Source organism: Pinus tabuliformis, chromosome 2_1, assembly GCF_031772625.1.
Source record: "Pinus tabuliformis cultivar Carrire ecotype Pingquan chromosome 2_1, CPIR1, whole genome shotgun sequence".
NCBI lineage: Eukaryota > Viridiplantae > Streptophyta > Pinopsida > Pinales > Pinaceae > Pinus > Pinus tabuliformis.
This window is the reverse complement of record NC_142299.1, coordinates 432314968-432320497: the sequence shown is the minus strand read 5'-3', so window position 1 is coordinate 432320497 and position 5530 is coordinate 432314968.

Below are 5530 nucleotides of genomic sequence, written 5' to 3'. Positions count from 1 at the left end.
TTTTAAGGGTCTTACTTTTCTTTAGGGTGTGAGATGTAAGCTAAAATAAACTAAGTATCAAAATCTCCAGAAATTGGATGCCTTCTAATACAAATTTTATAGAAGCTTAGTGTGTGGTGTGTAATTGTGTGCAAGTGATGAAGTGAGCATGTAAAGTGTGAGAAGATGTGGATATTCGGTGATCCGTTCCAATATTCCCCTAATTACACTAGATTTCAATTGTTCCTTGCATGAAAAAGAAATGATATGTGGATAATGGGCCACTTACTCTTTTTCCTATTACACTATGTGAATTTCAAAACAGGGAGATGGAAATTCAAATGCTTTAAGAAAGTTTTCATATGCAAACCCAAGTTCGTCTAAGAGACACAAGGGAAGTAGAGATTACTTACTTTATGTAATAACACTTGCTCCTAGTCCCATAAAATGAAAGAAATGAATGCTTTGGTTAGTAACAAGATTTGTGGATGATGGGCCACTTACTCCTTTACTAATTAAGCTATGTGAAAATTGACAATAAAAGTAAATATAGTCTAATTACCCAGCTAATTATGATTAGTAGAGTAATTAAGTAATCTAAACTGACTGGAAAAAATTTGCAGAGGTGAAGGCAATTCACTAAAGGCTGCCAATCACCTGAAAAATGAGAAATTACAAGGTGTTTTTTGCTTTTTGGAAAACCGCACGGGTTTCACAATGCACAGACATGGGGGCACGTCTATCAGAGGAAAAGTCATGGAGTGTGCGTCTGTCTGAGAAGAAGTCACCCAGTTGACAAGAAACTGTAAATTAACAAGTTTCTCGACCAACAATAGGTCCACAGGGTCCTGCAAAAATTCTAGAGAGGTATTGAACGCCTTGTAAATCGATTATGCAGAGAGAAGGTCCTGCAAACACAACCTTTAGATTAAATAAAAGACAACAGTATGGTCGCCATTTCTATGGTAGTGTTTTTGTAGCAATGGTGTACCAAAAGACACCTCCTTAACAGTTGGTTATTCCCTGCAAAGGAACATAGACAAATTTGGTGTTGTTAGTGAACAGACTTAGATAAACAAAGCATTGCAAATAGTGAAAACAATGCATATATAAACATGAACTAAAACAAAGAGATAAATACACAAACAATTTTCAATGGAGAAAACAAGTCAACAAAATAATGGAAAAAACTCCCTTTATTAATTGTTGGTAGTAGAAGTTGAATACAATAGATGAATACTAAACACTTGAAGAGAATTCTTTGAGCTATGGTGCTCAAAAATCCTCAGCAAGGAGGTTCCTTTCCTCAATCTCTTTGCAAGCTTCTCCTCTCTCTCAAAGAAGTATGAAGACTCTCTCAATGGTGGACTCTTCTCCTCTCACTAAGATGATGGATTGCTTAGAAGCAATATGGCCAACATGTTAGTGCTCTTACTTTCTTTGCTTCAACAATGAAATGTTGGGTTGCTCTGATAGCAATTTGGCCAACATAACATTATCTCATTAATTGGTTCTCCTGTGGCTTGTTTATAGAGAATTTTTTAATCCATCTCCCCTCTCTTGGTTCATGAATGACAATGACTCATGAGTAGGACAAGATGATTCCATTGAGGGTTGCATATCTTCAAGGCGACTCGAATTCGGCTATCCTTGACCAAGATCATGTCAGGAAATTGCCTCCAAGTGTGGGAAGTGGTCCCGATTTTGCTGAGTCGGCCATTTTCTCGACCGCGCAGCTTTCAAAGGATACCACGTGGTGTGTGGCTATTGAAGAAATAACCGCACATACTTCAATTTTTAAACTCCATAAACTTTGGACCTTAGGAGAAATTACATTTTTTGAACTCCATAATGTCTTCAGCTGGAAAATCTTCACCTGTGCAATATGTTGAATGACTTTTAGCGTCTTCTGGATTATGCAAACATGTGTACGATTTTATGGTGTTAACAGTTAGTGTTAGGGTTGAAGCTTGATGGTATCTATAGTGGCAAATACCTGGATAACACCTTAGTTCATGTTAGTATCTTAGATCCTTGCATAAGTGTATGGCAATAGTGTCATGACACTTGGATCTTTGATGTGTTGGATATCCTGGCAGTTAGGGTATCCCTAGCATTGTGTATGTTGTTGTACTCTTCTTGGATTTGGAACACTTCAAAATGAGGTCAAATTTGTACCGGTTGAACAATTATGAATACCTCCCTAGTTAAGAGGGAGTGTTGAGAAATGTAACTAGTAACGGTCTTCATAATTGTCTTTGAGTCATGATGTAATGTATTTGTCAAAAGAAAGAAAAAGAAAAATTATTTATTGGCATGGCTTTCATGGTTTATTATTTTATTTCTAGGTAAAAGACTCTATTGAGGACTTCTAGGGTTGAGTCATGAGTCTATGTCCTTGTCATTATGGTCTAGACCCTTACTGGGAATTTTGTATCAAAGAAATGAAATTATTTTGATGTAATTGAGTCATTTATTCCTCCACCATCAAGTCGGCCTACCTAGTGTTCATGTCGGCCTCAAAGAACAAAATCCAACCACTGTATATAGAAAATGAACTCGACCTAATTTGGAAGCATGAAAAACAATATTCGATTTGCAGCTACAAGTGAAGATGGAAATGCGAGATACATAAACGAAGGGTCTATCCTATTGCGTGAAGTAAAATAAAGTCGAGTGAAGGAATCTAGAAGCCTAGCAAAGAAGTCTATAATGGAACAACGTGTTGAAGAATGTAACTAGTGTCAGTTTTCATAATTATATTTGAAATGTATTTGTCAAAAGAAAGAAAGAAAAATTTATTATTAAATAAATTGGCTTATTAAAACATGGGTTTCATGCTTGGGTCAATTTTTTTTAGGTCAAAGTCTCCATTGAAGACTTCTAGGGTTTATGTTAAGTGTCCTTGTCCATGTCACAATGTAAAGAACCCTTCTTGGGAATTATTTGTTAAGAAAGAAAAATATTTTAATGTAAATTAGGTCAATTAGGCCTCCTCCACCAAGTCGGCCTCAAGGAAGGACAAGTCAGACTCATTAGAAGAATTTGATCACCTAAGATGACTATATATAAGCAACAACTCGACTCATTTGGAGGACATCTCACACAAGTTCAAATTGAAGTAGCTGGGAAGCAGAAAAGGTGCAAAGTTCAAGAAGGAAGCTGGAATCGAATTTTTTGGGTCTCTCTCTCTCTCATGTGCAACGAAATTCTGAAGTTGCATCAAGGTCGAAGTTGTGAAGTTGATGCATCAAGGTCAAAGCTATGAAGTTACATCAAGGTTGAAGTTGTGAAGCTGCTAGGCTAAAGCTATTGAAATTTCTAGATCAAAACTGCCATCTTGAAGCTAGGTCGAAGTTTTATTGCTGAGAAGCAGAAATTTCTGGATTGTTGTTGGGTTGAAGTTGTTGGATAAGAAGAGACTACTAAATCATCTTGGATGGCTGACTTGGTGAAGGAGGAAGGTCTGTTGGTCTAAGGTCTTGGTCTATCTCATTTGAATTACTGAAAAAAGAGTTTTTGACAAGGTTTTCCCCTATATAGGGGTTTTTCCCTAGTTGTCTGCCTACGTCTGGTGTCCTCAGCCTTTGTGTTTTGGTTTTTCCAAATTGCTTGATGAACTAAGATAATAAAAGAACATAAGAAAAACAATAATAACTCAAACAAATCACAAGTAATTATCAACAAGAGAAAATCTTTCTGCCTTTCCGATTTTCCAACACAATGAAGTTGCAGGTACTAAAGATACAGTATGAGATTTGTAGGGGAGAAGTACAGTATGAGAGTTGTGGGACCGAAGGTACAATATAAGCTTCAGTGTGACAGAGCAGGCCAGGACCTTGTTGACTCGTTTTTGAGGAACAATTTTGTGTTGAATTATGAAGAAATGGGCTCGTGTTTGACAGATCGACTTGAGAGGTTGGCTTGATGGTTGGAGGAATGTCCTTGTCTTGGTCTAAAGGTCCTAGTTGTCTCATTTGATTTGGTTCTTGAAGAAGAGAAGAGATTTTTGGGTTTTCCCCTCAAGGAGGGGTTTTGCCCTAGCTGAGAGCCTACATCTTGTGTCATTGATCTTCATGTTTCGTTTTGGTAGTTGCTTGATGATAAGAAGACAAAGAAATTAAAGAATAACTAAAAGATCACATGTAATTATCAAGTTAAGAAAATATTTCTGCCTTTATGATTTTCCAACACAATACTACAGGGGAATATTACTCTTTTCATGAAAAAGTTTCACTTTCTTCTTTTGGCACCTCTAAGAGAGATTCTCTTACACTTATGACAATTCGTTACACCTATGACAAATTCTATTACACATGTAAGGCACACTATTCCGAGGAAGATTCATTTACACTAATGATGCATTTATGACAGGACATACAAATGCTAAAGTGCATTCCTTGAAGAGAATAATGTGTACAAATGATACATTATTATAAAACCTCAATGATTAGGTGTTATCGTTTGCATAGATTGGCCACTCCACTAGCCGATATTCCTCAGGATATCAAACGCTTCATTTCAGGCTATTTTAGCCAACTCTGAACCCCCTTTTACTCCTATTCTATAGAGGAGAGGAGGCACACTAGGTTGAATAGTTCAAAGATCAAGTTTCCTTTTGTGTTCTTGAGAGAAGTTACTATGTCATGCAATATTTATTTTGGTAGGAATGGGAAAAATCTCACTATTAATGTTCTGTATTTCTTAGAACTAGTTATTTGATGTACCACTAACCTCATCTCTTGATCTGCAGTATCTACACATTTGAGTTTTCCATTCAATGCTTTTGTTTCTGCATATATGAAGCCTTTATTGGTTTTTCAATCTTGCAATTTTACCATAGAATGAATTATTTGAGTGCAAATCTGAATATCATGTGGATGTAAAATTACAGTATGGATCCTACCGTATAGAAGTCTCTCTATATCTTTGCAAGAGGCCATCTTCATCAGCTTGTGGAATTGTGTCGGTGTCGGAGATATGGTGCTCAAGAGGAATAATATTAATATGTAATGTCTTCTCTATGCTCCCCATATGTGATGTTAGGGGGTGTTCAAAAGAAATGATATGTAATGTCTTTTCTATGTTCCACATATTCAATTTCAAGGGAAGATGTGATTTTTGTGATGAGATCTCTACTACCAGTGACCTCCTATTCCAATTAAGGGGGGATGTTGACAATAGGGGTGTCATCTTCTTTTACAGCCAGGACCAACATTATATTGAGTTGTATATTTATGAACCCACTGGCACTCGTATCCCTGCCACAGCCAATCTTATATTGAGTTAGGTATTCATATATCCACTCTTATTTGTGCCATGACCAACCTATATAAATGGATATTTATAAACCCACTTCCATTTATAACCTTATATTGAGTTGGGTATTTATAAACCCACTCCCATTTGTATTCATCATTTTTTTAAATGGCCTCCTCGTCAACTTAAGAAGGGATGTTGAAAATGGTGTAAGCTTCACTTTCACAAAGGGCCACCCTCATTATTATATTTAGATTCAGTTAAGGAAAACCTAGTCAATATAGCTCATAAC